This window comes from Aquarana catesbeiana, linkage group LG11 (assembly GCF_042186555.1).
Source record: "Aquarana catesbeiana isolate 2022-GZ linkage group LG11, ASM4218655v1, whole genome shotgun sequence".
Lineage (NCBI taxonomy): Eukaryota > Metazoa > Chordata > Amphibia > Anura > Ranidae > Aquarana > Aquarana catesbeiana.
Window position 1 is genome coordinate 254662837 of NC_133334.1, and position 19255 is coordinate 254682091.

The window sequence follows — 19255 nt, forward strand, 5'->3', positions numbered from 1 at the left end:
TGGAAGGAGGGCGGCCTCACTTTCCTGCCTAATCTTGTTCCATTGGGGGGGGGGCCAAACTGATTCTTTGCCCCAGGTGAAATAATGTCTAGCTTCCCCACTGGTACTGCCTATAAGAGAAATAATGTAGAACGGCTAATAGCTAGTGGGGGGGGGGCTTGGGTGGCAAGCCGGCATGGGAGAGACCTGTCAAAGTGGGCCAGTCTGGGTGAAGTCCAGGGCCAAATTTTTGTCCCAGTCCAGCCCTGACTGGGTGTCTGGGCAGATGTTTGCAAACGACATAGGGCTGTGACTTTCAGCGGTTAGCCAACTTGTGCTTTCCAGGGACACCCAGGTTTCTCAGCAGTACCTTGTCATCCGGCTGTAGGTCCTGCACTCGTACCCTAAGGTCAAAGTTTATTTTGTTTCTCTGTCCTCAGGCATATGAGGCAGCTTGAGCCTTATCAAAGGTGGTTTTCAGACGTCTCTGCAGGCGATCCACATACCCTCTGTGGAAAGTTGCTAAGGTATGGTCAAGGGATGTGCCGAAGGCCAAGTCTACTGGCAGCCGGGCCTACGGTCCGAACATCAAACTATAGGGAGAGTAACCTGTGGCATCATTGGCGGTGCTGTTATAAGCATGCACAATAGCCACTATATGCTTGCTCCAGTGCTGCTTTTGTTCTGAACTTAGAGTTCCAAGTATATCCAGGAGGGTTCAGTTGAATCTCTCTGGTTGAGGATCTCCTTGAGGATGATACGGGGTGGTTTTAGACTTCCTGATGCCCAACAGGTCTGAAAGTCTCTTGATGAGACTACTCTTGAAATTTCTCCCTTGATCAGAGTGAATGCATTGGGACAGACCATAGTGCACAAAGAATTTCTCCGCAAAGATCTTGGCCACCATGGATGCTTGTTGGTCCCTCGTGGAAAATGCCTGGGCATACCGAGTGAAATGGTCAGTCACTACCAGGATATTTCCCTGCCCACTCAGATCAGGCTCCAAGCACAGAATGTCAATGCACACCAGCTCCATGGGTCCTTGACTCTGAAGATGGTCCATTGGGGCAGCTCGTGAGGCAAAGTCTTCCTTTGGACACATCTGATGCAGGAGTGGCAATAGTTCTCAACTTCAGCCTGCATGCAGGGCCAGTAGAACCGGTTCCTCACCAGGAGAAAAGTGCTCTTGGGTCCTAGGTGGCCATGGTTGTCATGTAGGTGTCAGGGCTGGGCTCAGCCCTTCCTTCTCTGAGCTGGCCGCTCAGCTGTCAGCTAATTGCCAGCTCCCATTTCTCTCCACAGTTACCCAGCAAGTCGTCCAGCTCACTTGATCTCTGCCTTCACCTTTGTCAACATCACAGAGTCTTTCTCCTGCGTTCCTGTTGAAGACTTGCTAGGCTGACGTTCCTTCTGGCTCCTGATCCTGCTTCCTGTACTACTACGTTTATCTCTGGCTCTCTGACATTTGCTTGGCTGACTACCCGATCCGGTTACTGAACTCTGGCTTGTTTTGACTACGCTTACTCAGTTTATCTTATTATTATTATTATTATTATTAAACAAGTGTGATTTTACTATACTTCTGTCTCGGTCTGATTCATGGTTCCTGACAGTAGGGCAGTTAATACTGTCTCCGTATGTTTTTAAGGTAGGAATAGCTGCCATTTTTCTTTAGAATCGTCAGAGGGCCCCTTCGATAGACCAACCCTCTGTGCACCTGAAACCGATCCCACTCTCAGTGCAGCAGATGGGTTTTCTTCGGGGAGTCAGTGAGGAGCAAGTCAGGGCGTTGGCTCTCCAAGGCCTTCAATGCCAAGTTACAGGGAGGGTCCTCCAACTGGTCCCTCCGCAGGTCTTTGACAGCTTGGGCAGACCTTCATCCCCGACTTGGGCGACATTGCAATAACATCTGGGGACACCAACGGCTGACACTCCAACCTCTTCGGTTCTGGATCCTACTCCAGGTTTATGTTCTGCTCCTTGATAAAAGGCTCGTACCCTTCAGGTGTCAGTTGGGCCTATTCTTCTGGAGGGTCTCTGGAACAATGGGGCCTTCTTGACAAAGTATCAGCGTTTTGTTTCCTGACCCCAGTCGATACTTCAGGCTGAAAATAAACCCTGATAGAGCAGCCAACCATCTGTGACCTGTGGCGTCCAACTTGGTGGAAATGAGGATGTAGGTGAGAGCATTGTTGTCGGTCTTGATCACAAACTCTGCTCCATACAGTTAATCCCTCAGCTTATCCACCCACTTCAAGGCCAGGAAGTCAAGTTTGTGCATGGGATAGTTCTTCTCGGCGGGGGCCAAGTTCCGACTCACGTAGGCAACAGGCCGTAGATGGCAGTCATGCTCTTGATATAGCACCCCACCTAACCCATCTCGACTGGCGTCAAAGTGTAGCTCGTATGGTTTGGTTGGATCTTCATAGGCCACGACTGGAGCGGTTGTTAGGCTTCACTTCAGCTGCCTAAAACCTCTTCACACTTCAGAGTCAATTGTTCCTGAATGAACTCTCTGGGTTTTCTGGGCCCTCCAGCTGGTCTGACAGGCTTCGCCAGATCAGGGTCAGCGTCTTAGCGAATCCCTTGACAAATCTTCTGTAATAAGAGCAGAATCCCAGAAATGACCTAAGCTCAGTCACGTTGGTAGGCCTCGGCCAGGAGGTCAGTGGCCACTTCATCAGCAGACACAATGTGACCAAGGTAGTTAACCGAGGGTTGATAAAACTGGCACTTTTTCAGAGACAGCTTCAACCCCCTCACCATGGAGTCTCTTAAGTACCTTCTGCAGAAACTGTTCATGCTCTTCCAGGGTCTTGCTGAAAACGATGATGTCGTCTAAGTACACCAACACCTCGATCAGTTTCACGTCACCCACGGTCTTCTCCATTAGCCTTTGGAAGGTGGCTGGGGCACCAGACAGGCCTTGATGCATACGGTCAAATCCAAACATCCCCTGCGGGGTAATGAAAATGGTCTTCTCCCGATCCTCAGGGTGCATGGGGAATTGGTAATACCCACTATTCAAATCCAGCATGCTGAACCACTTCGCTCCTGACAGGCTCTGCAAGGCATCTTCTATCCTTGGGGTGGTATATTGGTCGGGAATGGTCCTTCAGTTCAGCGCCCGGTAGTCAATACCCAGCCTCAGTGACCCATTCTTCTTCCGTACCACCACTATTGGGGAAGCGTATAGACTCTGGGACTCTCGGATGATACCTGCCCTCTTTAACTCTGCCAGTTGTTCATGCAGATCCCCCAAGTCCCCTAAAGGAATCCATCAAACTCTTTCCCTGAACGGCTTATGCATTCGAAGAGATGGATCTGTTATTGGACACTTTTTGTACACCCCACATCAAATTCACTCTTGGAGAATGCAGCCTACCATCTTAGGAGCTGAGTCTTGGCCCTTTCCTTCCATTCAGGCAAAAGGGGAGTATTTTTCGGATAGAGCTCCTCCACAGAGATCCCATCCTTTGCCCCCCCCACCAAATCAGACGGCGGGACTGGGGTGGCCAGATTCACTTGTCCCAGCAACATCTGAGCCGGCATCTTCACTGGCGAGGCTGTTATATTGCGGACACTAACTAAGATCTTCCCGTGACTTCTTTGCAACCCTTTGGTTGAAACCACCTCGGGAATTATCTCCACTCCTATGTCTGTCTGTCTGATTGAAGGACAATGAAAGGGCCTGCTTGCTTCCAATTTAACTTGACAGATGCTCGTAAATAGGCCACTTTACCAGGCTGTAACAGCTTCTCACACTTGTCCAATCGCCAGATCTTTCCCTTCTGTTTTTGTACCAGGTGCTGGTAGGCTTGTCTCAACATGGGGTGCAAACTTGTAGTTGAAGTGCACGGCTCCAGAACAAGAGGTGTCAACAGCCTTCTGACAAGATCAGTATTGGTCCCTATGATGAGAGAACTGTTACTGGCCCCTGGTGGGCGAGGATAGACCACTGCCTGAGTTTCAAAAGTCGCGGCTTTCCCAGCCATGGAGGGATCGAAGGTCAGCTTGACCGGTAGATAGCCATCATAGGGGAAGTTCTGAGTCACAATGCCCCATATCTGCAACTCACTTAAGGGTCACTTAAGCTCCAGTATCCAGAAGAGCCTTGGTGTAGACTCCCTTTACTTGGATGGGAACAACAGGAGAAGGTCCCACCAGCTGGCCAGGGAGCATGGAGGAAGTGGTGGCCCTGGCCTGTTCGGTGGTTTGTATCCGCGCTCCTCTCTGCGAGGTTCTGATTGGGCTTAAGTCTGCACTAAATTCTGGGAGTCTGGTGTGCCTAGACTCTCCTACACCAGGCAGCATTTGTCAAAAGAAACAGGACACTGGGTTGCTTGGAGGCAAAAACGGGGGGCCCTCTGCAAAGTTTTGGACTTTCGCTGCTGTCTCTTCGTGTCATTGGTTTTGAGCCAACTACCGTAGATGGGCACCCGGTTAGCTCCTTCACCAGAGCCTTCCGAAGTTTCCCTCTGGCTTCTGGCACTGTGCTTCAGGCTTCACTGGGCTTGGACACACCTGTTGATTAATGTCCCACATAATTTCAGCATACCTCGGTATGCTCAAGGGCACTCCTCACTGGTACACATGAAAATGCTCATCACCGCCTCCAATATAGCAACTAGTATGGATATACGTGCATCGCTACTAAATATCCATAATATCCCTGTAATTATGGAAAATCAAACATTAAAATCACTTGATTTTATCGGATCTAATGATTATCAATTAGCTGGGGTGATATTTTGGCCAGAAAATTTGATAAGGAGGGGCCAGCCTGTCCATATGTACCACCTAATATCTCTATTTTGATGTGGAATATCTCTGAAATGATGTGAGATCTAACATTAAAACCACTTGATCTTACCGGATCTAATGAATATCTATTAGCCTGAATGCTTTTTGGCCAGAATATTTGATAAGGAGGGGCCAGCCCCCCTCATTAATCACTTAATAAGTCTCTAATTATGTGAGATCTAACATTAAAACCACTTGATCTTACCAGATCTAACGAATATCTATAAGCCTGAATAATTTTTGGCCAGAAAACTTGATAAGGGGGGCCAGCCCGTCCATATGTACCACCTAATATCTCTATTTTGATGTGGAATATCTCTGAAATGATGTGAGATCTAACGTTAAAACTACTTGATCTTACCAGATCTAACGAATATCTATTAGCCTGAATGATTTTTGGCCAGAATATTTGATAAGGAGGGGCCAGCCCCCCTCATTAATCACTTAATAAGTCTCTAATTATGTGAGATCTAACATTAAAAACACTTGATCTTTCCGGATCTAACGAATATCTATTAGCCTGAATAATTTTTTGCCAGAAAATTTGATAAGGAGGGGCCAGCCCCCCCTCATTAATCACCTAATAAGTCTCTAATTATGTGAGATCTAACGTTAAAACCGCTTGATCTTACCGGATCTAACAAATATCTATTAGCCTGAATGATTTTTGGCCAGAAAATTTGATAAGGGGGGGCCAGCCCCCCTCATTAATCACTTAATAAGTCTCTAATTATGTGAGATCTAACGTTAAAACCACTTGATCTTACCGGATCTAACAAATTGCTTCCAAAATAGCTAACTTTTTGGTCAATTTTTTGATAAGGGGGGCTGATGATGGGTTAGCCCCCCCAGCAAATAACTGTTAATATTGCTTCTTCTGTGTGAGATCTAACGCAAACAACGGTTGATCTAACCTGATCTAACAAAGATCTAACAAACTGCATACGATTTTTTCAAAAATTTTGATATGGGGGGCTAACCCGGCAGAGGTGACCAGGTCCAATCACAGCGGGAGTGGGTCGCCGGCAGCAAGCGTGCGCGCCCCAGGAAGGGGGTGTTGCTGAACACAGCTATAATATATATGTATATATAGTAGCTGGGCTGCCCACCCTAAGCTGGTCTACTAATGGGAGGGTTGGAAGGGGGGAGGATGGGGGTGCAGCTGGACACAGCTATTATATATATATATATATATATATTTATTTATTTATTTATTTTGTAGCTGAGCTGCCCAACCTGAACTGGTCTTCTAAATGGGGGGGGGGGATGGGGGTGCAGCTGGACATATCTATTTTAGATATAATATACACATAGTAACTGAGCTGGTCTGATAATGGTGGTGCTGCTGGACACAGCTATAATATATATATATACAGTAGCTGAACCGCCAACCCTGAGCTGGTCTGATAAGGGGGGGGTGACACCATGATTTTACGCACCAGGTGAAACCAAACCTAGTGACGCCACTGGGCTTGTCTCAGCTCAGTGAATGCAAACAAGAAGAAGGATCATTTTAGTTGCCGCACATCCAACAAAATCTATAGATAGCGATCGTCAGAGCAGCCTTAGACCAGACTCCATCCAGGCCATGCCCCCCCAAGTCATTTCGCCTGCCCGCGGGGCTGTGTCATAGAGGTCCTCCAAGGCTGAGTCCAGTGGACAGGGCGAAACATGTCAGGGTGGGCAAGGCCTGGATGGAGTCTGAGCTGAGGCGGTTGTTACCATCACTACCTATGGGTTTTGTTGGATGTGCAGGAATGATCCTTCTCCTTGTTTGCATATTTCAGAGGAAATTGAGATATTCACGCATTTATTTCCTTGGTGAGTCAGTCTATTTCTTGTCCTATTCCTCTTTGTTTCGGCCTCCCATCTTTTTTTCTTGTGCAGTTAGCACTTCACGAGCACTTCATTGAGGGTCACAGATCATCCCCATCTATTCTGATTTTCATGGCAGTTTCCGTTGGCTTTCGTTCTTTATTTTTCAACCTTAGTATCCTCCTTTTACCTTTATATTCCTCTTGGTACTACCGGCTCCTCCTGATCTCTCAGGAGTGGAATGGCCCACAGAGTAAAGAGTAATGACCTTCTTCTATTTGCTTGGTGTCCAAAAAAGCTTCTACAACAGCGGCCTGCTATGCAGTGCATTGAAACATCTCCTTTTAGCAGGCCTACATTTACAGCCGTGTCTCCTCCTTTTTTCTACGGCTCCCCTCTGAGGATTCAGTCACACAAACCTTCCCAAATTCAGGCTTTGTCTGCTGTGCTGCCTGCCTCTTTAGATAACCCATAGTGCTCTGGGAATTTATTTTCTTGTCATCTGTTTGATGTCTATTGACAACAGAAAAATTGTATATGTATAATATCGATACAATGCATTAAGACTGTCTTTACAAGAATGACAACTACCCAAGTTTTTTTTTTTTATATATAATTGTAGTTTGTATTAAAGTTTCAACCAAAAACAGTATACAATACAAGACAACTACCCCACGATTTTTTTTTTTATAATTGCAGTTTTTATTAAAGTTTTGTGTAAAAACAGTATACAAAACAGGACAACTACCAGAGTTTTTTTTTATAAATTGTAGTTTTTATTAAAGCTTTCTTTAAAAACAGTATACAAAACCGGACAACTAACCCAGTTTTTGTTTTACAAATGTAGTTTTTATTAAAGTTGTATCTAAAAACAGTGTACAAAGCAGGGCAGCTACAGCAGTTTATAACTAGCTTTTGAAGTAAGGTGCACATGGAAGGGCTTTGCACAGCATGGAAACAAAAGATTTCCCAGCACACTTACCAGCTAACCTGCAAATAAATCAAAAAGGCGTAATCTAACACTTGGCATTAAAAACAGAGGTCTTAGTTGCATACATTTGCATATGGGGAAGCCGCACTTCTTCACCAAGGCTCCTCTGTAAAGTGCGGTCCAAAGGCCTCATTCACACAAGGCGTATGAATCCGTACCCCGTGTGAGGGCGGTGGGTACAGGCGCTCCGTGCATCCCCCATACAGGCAGTCACATTGCACACAATTGCAAATGTATGTGGAAGCTGCACTGCCTCGTCAAGGCTCCTCTGTACAGTGCAGTTTTTTGGTTTTTTTTGTATGATTATCCAGACCCCACAGTTGATGTAGAGGAAGGCGAAAAAAACCCTGATGAACCATGGTGTAATTTGCTCCAACAGGGAAAAAATTCCTTCCTGACCCCGAAGGCGATCGGATTACTCCCTGGATTATACATCTGTGGGTGGACATCACAATATCTTTTGATGGTTTTCAGTTTAAAACTGCTTGTTTGATGAATATCAAGAAGTAAAGTCCAAAAATGAAGAATCTTTCTTCATCTGGATCTTCTGAAGATGATATCAATGTCTTTACAGATGAACTGTCCTCTCCAAATTTCGCATGAATATATCGGTATATACGTCCAATACAGGTAGTATGTCACATCAAGAACTATTGTCCAAATATGAGGAATCTTCATCATCATGTCCATCCACCCCTTTAAGGAGACGCAGCGGCTGGACAAACACAGCCCTAATTTGACAGGTGTGCAGGAGCGGGTGAGTGGCCCTGAATGCACACAAATTAGGACCTGTGTTCCCCGGCTGCCCGGCTGCTCCGTCCCCATAGCGTAACATAGGCTGACAGCACCCTGCTGTTGGTGGGCTTGATGGTTGGCATCCTGCTGTGGGTGGCTTGCTGGTTGGGACCCTGATGTGGGTGGGCTTTTTGGCTGGCACCCTGCTGTGGGTGGCTCCTCTGTACAGGGCAGTTTTTTTTGGTTTGATTTTGAATATTTGTTCATCTGGATCTTCTGAAGATGATATCAATGTCTTTACAGATGAACTGTCCTCTCCAAATTTCTCATGAATATATCGGTATATAGGTCCAATACAGGTAGTATGTCACATCAAGAGCTATTGTCCAAATATGAGGAATCTTCATCATCATGTCCATCTACCCCTTTAAGGGGACGCAGCGGCTGGACAAACACAGCCCTAATTTGACAGGTGTGCAGGAGTGGGTGAGTGGCCCTGAATGCACACAAATTAGGACCTGTGTTCCCCGGCTGCCCGGCTGCTCCGTCCCCATAGCGTAACATAGGCTGACAGCACCCTGCTGTGGGTGGGCTTGCTGTCTGGCACCCTGATGTAGGTGGCTTGTTTGCTGTCACCCTGATGTGGGTGGGTTTGCTGGCTGGCACCTTGCTGTGGGTGGACTTTGTGGCTGGCACTCTGATGTGGGTGGACTTTGTGGCTGGCACTCTGCTGTGGCTGGCTTGCTGGCTGGCACCCTGCTGCAGGTGGGCTTGCTGGCAGGCACCCTGCTGTGGGTGGACCTTGTGGCTGGCACCTTGCGAGTGCACCAAAAAAAATTTCAATGTGTCCTCACTTCCTCTCTATAGGATCACAATGTCTTCTATGAAGCTCTTGAAAAGAACTAGCTCTGGTATATTTTTTCTGAAAATTGCTTTGTCTTCCCATTGGCTTAACAAGAGGTTGGCAGCACTGGGGGCATATTTCGTTTGTCATAGCTAGTTTTAGTGTTCCTCCCTGTAGTCCCAGTATTATTCGCCCTAGGGTGGGTGGATGTTTCCACCACATCCCCTTCTATGGCCTCTGACAGAGCCTCTCTATTTGGTGATGGCTCCCTGGAGTCAATAACCTCATTGATGTTTAATTCCTGCCACTTATAGACTTTGTTTTCTCTATAGTCGTTCCAATCCCTTTGGTATTTTTAATTTTTGTATGTTTGATGTCTTTATCAGCTTTAGCTAAAAACTTTTGTCTTTGAGCAGATTTTTCTTTGTATCCTGACGTATCTTTGAATGGACTAAATTTTTCTTTTAATTCAGCTATTTTTGTGGCTATTTTTTGAAGTTGGAGCAGTGTGACCGCATGCAAACGGAGGTGTGCCAGAGTCACAGGGTCTAAGGAACCAACTGGTCTTCAGGTCTCGCAGTCATAGGGGCCTCACACAGCTGGCTAGTTTCTTTCTTTCCTTCCATCTTTCTTTCTTTCTTTCTTTCGCAGTGGCCTCAGGCCTCGCAGTCATAGGGGACTCGCACAGCTGGCTAGTTTACCTAATTAAGAAAGATGTATATAAATAACACTGCGCTAACCCAATATGCAAAAAGCAGCTACATAGAAAATGACCAATATTAAAAACACAAATACAAATAAAAATGTAGCGCTAATGATAATGACCAATGGTGGAAAACACATCAGTGATGGTGGCCATTAGAGAGGGCCCATGAATGAAGCACATGTGACGTGATATCAATTAGTATGTGATGGGAAAAATACAATAAAGTCCCAATATGTAGCCATAAACCAGACAATGGAAAGTCCCAGAATCAAGTTAATTGATCAGTTCTTGCTGAACTGGCCGTGATTCGAGGCAGGGAAGATGGTAACCCACGAAGTGGGGGAGAGGTTTACTAGAACTGGAGCACTCAGAATCTGGTGCAGCTGTGAATGGTAGACAATCAGCACATGTTCTTCATTCATGGGCCCTCTCTAATGGCCACCATCACTGATGTGTTTTCCACCATTGGTCATTATCATTAGCGCTACATTTTTATTTGTATTTTAGTTTACCTAATTACCTTTCTTTCTTTCTTTCTTTCTTTCTTTCTTTCTTTCTTTCTTTCTTTCTTTCTTTCTATCTTTCTTTCTTTCTTTCTTTCGCGGTGGCCTCAAGCCTTGCAGTCATAGGGGCCTCGCACAGCTGGCTAGTTTACCTAATTAAGAAAGATGTATATAAATAACACTGCGCTAACCCAATATGCAAAAAGCAGCTACATAGAATATGACCAATATTAAAAACACAAATACAAATAAAAATGTAGCGCTAATGATAATGACCAATGGTGGAAAACACATCAGTGATGGTGGCGTGATATCAATTAGTATGTGATGGGAAAAATACAATAAAGTCCCAATATGTAGCCATAAACCAGACAATGAAAAGTCCCAGAATCAAGTTAATTGATCAGTTCTTGCTGAACTGGCCGTGATTCGAGGCAGTGAAGATGGTAACCCATGAAGTGGGGGAGAGGTTTACTAGAACTGGAGCACTCAGAATCTGGTGCAGCTGTGAATGGTATTTTAGTTTACCTAATTACCTTTCTTTCTTTCTTTCTTTCTTTCTTTCTTTCTTTCTTTCTTTCTTTCTTTCTTTCTTTCTTTCTTTCTTTCCTTCCTTCTTTCCTTCCATCTTTCCATCTTTCTTTCCATCAGTGGCAAGGCTTTCTTGCTGGCACCCTGATGTGGGTGGCTTGCTGGCTGGCACCCTGATGTGGGTGGGCTTGCTGGCTGGCACCCTGATGTAGGTGGCTTGCTTGCTGTCACCCTGATGTGGGTGGGGTTTCTGGCTGGCACCCTGCTGTGGGTGGACTTTGTGGCTGGCACCCTGTCGTGGGTGGACTTTGTGGCTGGCACTCTGCTGTGGCTGGCTTGCTGGCTGGCACCCTGCTGTGGCTGGCTTGCTGGCTTGCACCATGCTGTGCATGGGCTTGCTGGCTGGCACCCTGATGTGGGTGGGCTTGCTGGCTGGCACCCTGCTGTGAGTAGGCTTTCTTGCTGGCACCCTGATGTGGGTGGCTTGCTGGCTGGCACCCTGATGTGGGTGGGCTTGCTGGCTAGCACCCTGATGTAGGTGGTTTGCTTGCTGTCACCCTGATGTGGGTGGCTTGCTGGCTGGCACCCTGATGTGGGTGGGCTTGCTGGCTAGCACCCTGATGTAGGTGGTTTGCTTGCTGTCACCCTGATGTGGGTGGGTTTTCTGGCTGGCACCCTGCTGTGGGTGGACTTTGTGGCTGGCACCCTGCCGTTGGTGGACTTTGTGGCTGGCACTCTGCTGTGGCTGGCTTGCTGGCTGGCACCCTGCTGCAGGTGGGCTTGCTGGCTGGCACCCTGTTGTGGGTGACTAGCTGGCTGGCACCCTCATGTGGGTGGACTTTGTGGCTGGCACCCTGCTGTGGGTGGACTTTGTGGCTGGCACCCTGCTGTGGGTGGGTATCTTATGGCTGGCACTCTGCTGTGGCTGGCTTGCTGGCTGGCACTCTGCTGTGGGTGGCTCCTCTGTACAGTGCAGGTTTTTTTTGTTTGATTTTCAATCTTTGTTCATCTAGATTTTCTGAAGATGATATCAATGTCTTTACAGATGAACTGTCCTCTCCAAATTTCTCATGAATATATCGGTATATAGGTCCAATCCAGGTAGTAGGTCACATCAAGAACTATTGTCCAAATATGAGGAATCTTCATCATCATGTCCATCCACCCATTTAAGGGGACGCAGCGGCTGGACAAACACAGCCCTAATTTGACAGGTGTGCAGGAGTGGGTGAGTGAACCTGAATGCACACAAATTAGGACCTGTGTTCCCCGGCTGCCCGGCTGCTCCGTCCCCATAGCGTAACATAGGCTGACAGCACCCTGCTGTTGGTGGGCTTGCTGGTTGGCACTCTGCTGTGGGTGGCTCCTCTGTACAGTGCAGTTTTTTTTGTTTGATTTTGAATCTTTGTTCATCTGGATCTTCTGAAGATGATATCAATGTCTTTACAGATGAACTGTCCTCTCCAAATTTCTCATGAATATATCGGTATATAGGTCCAATCCAGGTAGTAGGTCACATCAAGAACTATTGTCCAAATATGAGGAATCTTCATCATCATGTCCATCCACCCCTTTAAGGGGACGCAGCGGCTGGACAAACACAGCCCTAATTTGACAGGTGTGCAGGAGTGGGTGAGTGACCCTGAATGCACACAAATTAGGACCTGTGTTCCCCGGCTGCCCGGCTGCTCCGTCCCCATAGCGTAACATAGGCTGACAGCACCCTGCTGTTGGTGGGATTGCTGGTTGGCACTCTGCTGTGGGTGGCTCCTCTGTACAGTGCAGTTTTTTTTTGTTTGATTTTGAATCTTTGTTTATCTGGATCTTCTGAAGATGATATCAATGTCTTTACAGATGAACTGTCCTCTCCAAATTTCTCATGAATATATCGGTATATAGGTCAAATCCAGGTATTTTGTCACATCAAGAACTAATGTCCAAACTTGAGGAATCTTCATCATCATGTACATCCACCCATTTAAGGGGACGCAGCGGCTGGACAAACACAGCCCTAATTTGATAGGTGTGCAGGAGTGGGTGAGTGACCCTGAATGCACACAAATTAGGACCTGTGTTCCCCGGCTGCCCGGCTGCTCCGTCCCCGTAGCGTAACATAGGCTGACAGCACCCTGCTGTGGGTGGACTTGCTGGCTGGCACTCTGCTGTGGGTGGCTCCTCTGTACAGTGCAGTTTTTTGTTTTTTTTTTAATCTTTGTTCATCTGGATCTTCTGAAGATGATATCAATGTCTTTACAGATGAACTGTCTTCTCCAAATTTCTCATGAATATATTGGTATATAGGTCAAATCCGGGTATTATGTCACATCAAGAACTATTGTCCATATATGAGGAATCTTCATCATCATGTCCATCCACCCCTTTAAGGGGACGCAGCGGCTGGACAAACACAGCCCTAATTTGACAGGTGTGCAGGAGTGGGTGAGTGACCCTGAATGCACACAAATTAGGACCTGTGTTCCCCGGCTGCCCGGCTGCTCCGTCCCCATAGCGTGACATAAGCTGACAGCACCCTGCTGTGGGTGGCTTGCTGGTTGGGACCATGATGTGGGTAGGCTTTTTGGCTGGCACCCTGCTGTGGGTGGGCTTGCTGGCTGGCACCCTGATGTAAGTGGCTTGCTGGCTGGTACACTGATGTGGGTGGCTTGCTGGCTGGCACCTTGCTGGCACACACTGTCAACTAAACACTAAAGAATACACACAAAACACACAAAACACACACTACACACAACACACTACACACCACACACACTATATGTTGACAGGCGTCCTCAGGACCAGTCGATGTTTAAGAATCCAGGAATGTATATTTTCTTTCCTGGAATGTCCAAAGCCTTCACATCTATCGCTGATGGGGGAAGTCGACAGTTTGTTTCCATGTCCAAGGGCTGCAAAATGAAAAAACAAATATGAGATTCTGTATTCATAGATCTCTGACCTGAGTAAATATCAGAATATTGCTTAAAGCCCAATTCCAGAAACAAGTATAAATTACCCTTGCAGTATTTGTGTGTGTGTGTGGGGGGGGGTTGCCTAGGGGTAGAGGAATAAGGCTTAATAATTTATTCCTTGCTTTGGACGGCCTTCATCTATGCAACCGATCGCTCACAGACCCTCTCTAAAGCTTTCCCAGCCACGGTCACATTCTTACCCCCTCACATACAACGTAGGACTGATAGGCTTGTATTGTACATGATGACGCAGAGGTTTTAGGGCTAAGTCCCTCTTTCTCTGCCCCTAGAGTTTACAAGCAATAAAGCATTAGAGTGCAGGGTGGGGTGGGGGTGGTGGTTGCCTACTGCGCAATTTATTTATTTTTTGAGTTGGGCTTTAACATCAAACAACTTCTTGAATACAACCTAGAACTTTCTTCCTCTTTCCATGCAGTGGAGGAGCAGATAGGATACAAATCTAGAAGCAAACAACATGTCTGGTCCCATGCCTTAAACCACATCATGATGGTCGAAGCCAAATGTCCTAGACACCCCAGACGTTGTATTATGAACCATTGCACCTTCTCACTTCAACTAACACTCCCAGCTGTGCACCATTGGGGTTTATTTACTAAAACTGGAGAGTGCAAAACCTGGTGCAGCTCTGCATGGTAACCAATCAGCTGACATTTTTTTTGTCAAAGCTTTATTGAACAAGCGGAAAGTTAGAAGCTGATTGGCTACCATACACAGCTGCATCAGATTTTTCACTCACCAGTTTTAGTAAATCATCCCCATTGTGTGTAATGCATAGAAAGTTTCAATTTTATTTACTTCTCCTGTAGAGAATGAAATATTGACTGATTAATCTGTGAGGTTTTCCTACAGGCTGGGATATGTCTGTACCCCCCTACATTAGCTGTAAGGACATAGCAATGCTCCTTACAGTGTGTAACAATCTTCTTTTTGAATCCTCATCCTATAAAGATTTGTGTACTTACCTGGCATACTGAGAAAGGGGGCTGTCCTTTTCCTTTTTCCAGCGACTTCCAATCAATAAGCCTCATGAATGAATGCCGTCTTATGTCTCTGCCGACTCCAAGCCTCTTGTTCGGACATTTGCATAGCAGCTATAAAAGAGAAATTAAGTTATTTTGAGTTAATTTTGCACTTTTTAGAAAAGAAAAAAAAAAAACTTTGATTACACTGCGTCTCCTCCTGGGCAGTCCTTTCACCCATTGGAGGATCATAGCATGTGAAGACATATATATAGCCAAATACAGGTGCTGCATGTCTACTGACATGGATGGAATTCATATTATATCCCAGCACAACAAATGAGTACACATTATGATGTGCCACCATTAGATCACTTCTAACTGCCTGAGCTCTTTAGATTGGCGGTGATACTTAAAGTAGAATTACAGCCACAATCAAAGGGAGGAGATTGGATATTTTTAAAGAACTTTTTTTCTTCTCATTAACATAATTTATCAGCACAGGGCGATAAAAGCAGTTTGATGAATGGAGTTGGAAAGGTATTAGAACCTCTCTGTTAGGTTGTGGTTGCTTTCTGTGCCCCCCCTTGCTGAGATTTCCGTGTCCCCAGGACAGGATATGAAACAAAATGTCCACAACAGGGACACAGACAAGATTAAAATGACGGCAGGTGATCTAATCCTCCCCACTATATTCAAAACAATAATACATGGGGGGGAGTTCTGCTTTAATAACCTCATACAATGTGCACATCAGTGATTGACCCCATGTGGCATCATCTTCTGAGCCCTCAGCCCCAGGGTGAAGTATTCCCATTGGATCTTCACCATGGGATGAAGAAGCCAAACTACCCAACAATCCAGCTGACAACCAGAATTTGCAACACTCCTACATTATACCCCTAAAGCAGCAGTAGTAGGCCTAGAAACCTTCCCTGTGCCTCTTCAAAATTAGAAAATGTCTTGTACTTACTCCGTCTATGAAGTCCTTCAGGTGAGGATCCATGTCCGCGGGGTAAACAGGATCTTCGTAATTCACAGCCTCCCAGAGTACCTCGGTGTTATAGGTACAGAATGGCTTAGTGCCAGTAGCCATCTCGTATATGACAACCCCCAGTGAAAACCAGTCGGGTTCAAACTGGTAGAAGTCGCCATTGATAACCTGACAATCAGAGAAAAGAAATCAGTTACTTAGTTCCTACAAACTTACCATCCTTTTATAGGGGAAATAATAATATGTATTCATTGAACATGTATTCTAAGGGAGGCATTTACAAAGCATCAGTATGTCCTTACTGTGGCAATAGCGCTATTTTAATAATAATTACATTTATAAAGCACAGTGGTGGAATTGGGACTTTGAGTGCTATTACAGGGATTGGGTGTAAACATAAAAAAAAAAAAACTTGAGCGAGAGCCTAGTCATGTGACTCATCCTAATCAAATCAGAGTTCTCTTTGTTATACTAAGTATATAGAACTTCATAGGATACCACAGGCTCTACACAGTGGCATGCATTTAATGAATGGGCCATAAAGAGAAAAAGAGAGCAGGTAGTGATATCTGCTCTCCAGTAGAAATCATTGCAACATTAACCTTGATGTAGCTTTTTACATTTTTATGCTTACTATTTCATATGTCCATTATTATAGATATTGTAGCTAGGCTTGCTTTAACCTCCCTGGCGGTATGATTATTTCAGATTTTAGGTGCTGAAAGCGGTACAATTATTTTGCACATAAATTTGGCGTTTTATATTGTAGGCCTGTAATTCTTAGGAATAGTTCACTTAAATCTGTCCAAACAAGAGTCTAGTAGACATCCCGGGTATGATAAAGTTTGAAAAACGAAATAAAAAATTATAATATAATAAATAACTATAAATAATTAAAACACATAATAATATAATAATAATAAAAATTATATAATAATGTAATCAAATCAAAAACACTGAAATTTGCACAGTTGCAGAATTTTAGCTTTTATTACTTTTAGTGTTTGATGACGGATCTCCCCACAAATCACTATCGCTCAATTCTGCAAGTGATTATAATTTATTATCGCTTTTTTCTAGCTGGTCTAAAACCACTTTTGATGTAAAGGGACAGTTTTGGTTGCTATGGACAATCTCCAGTTTCCTGGCAGAAAGAACAGTTTTATATATATAAAACTGCATGCAGGACACTGGGCAGACCACTAGGGACAAAGGGGATGTGTAGTTATTTGATACAGTACTGTAATCTGTAAGATTACAGTATGCTGTATCTGTACTGTGTGTTTCACTTTTGAATTTACCGCCGAACTCCGTCCCCGTGCGTCGCAACGCTCACAGGGAATGGAGCTCGGCACTGTGAATCGAGCGAGACACAGCGGCTCACCGATCACAGCGGGGAGACATCGCAGGAACCAGGGGACAAGGTAAGTAATCTCTTCCTGGATCCTGCGATGCAAGCCCGAGTCTGGCTCGGGGATACCGCTTTTGGTATGTAAAATCCACCCCGAGCCAGACTCGGGAATACCGCCAGGGGGGTTAAGCAAGAGAAATGGCAAAGAACAACCACTGTGCCCAACAGCTAAACCAGGAGGCAGAGCTGGCATACGCAATGGCTGCCCCCCCATGGACATGTATTAACCACTTAAGCCCCGGACCATTTGGCTGGCCAAAGACCAGAGCACTTTTTGCGATTCGGGCACTGCGTCACTTTAACTGACTGTTGTGCGACGTGGCTCCCAAACAAAATTGATGTCCTTTTTTCCCCACAAATAGAGCTTTCTTTTGGTGGTATTTGATCACCTCTGCGGTTTTTATTTTTTGCGCTATAAACAAAAAAAGAGCGACAATTTTGAAAAAAAAAAGCAATATTTTTTACTTTTTGCTATAATAAATATCCCCCAAAAATATATAAAAGAACAAATTTTTTCCTCAGTTTAGGCCGATATGTATTCTTCTACATATTTTTGGTAAAAAAAATCGCAGTAAGCGTTTATTGATTGGTTTGCGCAAAAGTTATACCGTCTACAAAATAGGGGATAGTTTTATGGCATTTTTATTAATAATTTTGCGACATTATGGCAGACACATCAGACACTTTTGGCGCTATTTTGGGACCATTCACATTTATACAGCGATCAGTGCTATAAAAATGCACTTAAATGTGACTGGCAGTGAAGGGGTTAACCACTAGGGGGCTAGGAAGGGGTTAAGTGTGTCCTAGGATAGTGTTCTAACTGTTAGGGGGCGTAGCTACAAGCGACATGTCACTGATCGCTGCTCCCGATGAGAGGGAGCAGAGGAACAGTGACATGTCACTAGGAAGAATGGGGAGATGTTGTGTTTACATTGACATCTCCCCGTTCTTCAGCTCCGTGACACGATCGCGGGACACCGGCGGACATCGAGTTCGCGGGTCCCGCTGGCACGATCACAGAGCTCGCGCGTGACCACACAGCGGCAAATTTTAAAGGGACGTACGCCCATTTGCCTGACCGTGTCATTGTGTCGACGTATATGTTCATGCGGCAGTCGGCAAGTGGTTAACAAATTATTAAAAAGATTTTAAGAGCCTAATGATTACCAATCAGGTGATTTACATTGCAGTGTTCTGTATGCAGTCTAAAATGTTCTTATTACAAGTAAAAGAGGGATAGTGATTGGATTGTGATTTACTGAATAGATGAGGTCTAATGATGGGTAAACAGAGCGTGACTTACTTCTGGCGCCATGTATCCACGTGTTCCAGCTGCACCCGTCACCTTCCTATCACCGAACAGATCCATTACTGCCAATCCAAAGTCTGCAATACGGACATGACCTTTGTTGTCCATTAGGATGTTGCGTAACTTGATGTCTCTATGGACGATGCCACGCTTGTGAAGGAACTGCAATCCGCAGGATATTTCCGCCGCAATAAATCTATATAAAAGAGAAAAAAATTTGATTATGAAGGAATTACATTTTACAGTCATTAGACTTAAGTAGAAACATTATCCATGGGCAGGGGGAGGGAGTACCTGGCTCTATCCCATTACCGGTTACACCTTTGAGGTTAGTTAGGTGACCGTACGGTCAGAGTTCTGGGTATGGCACCTGCTCACCATTTCTGGTTTTATCAGATCCCAGATTCTGGAGTCTCCTTGGAGAACCCATTGGTAGGATCCAGGCCGTAAACATGCTTGGGTGGACTGATGTAGCTACACATTCTAATGGAGTCAAATGTAATTCTAAACTCCTAAAAGCCTGGATTGTAAAACGACATATCTTATAAAGATTGCTTTCTATTCTATTATCATTGTGGTGATGAGACTTACCTTATGACGGAAATTGGAAGAGGGGAATTGTTTCTGGTGAAATGAAACAGATCCCCTCCAGAGATGTACTCCATAGCGAAACAGGCAGAAT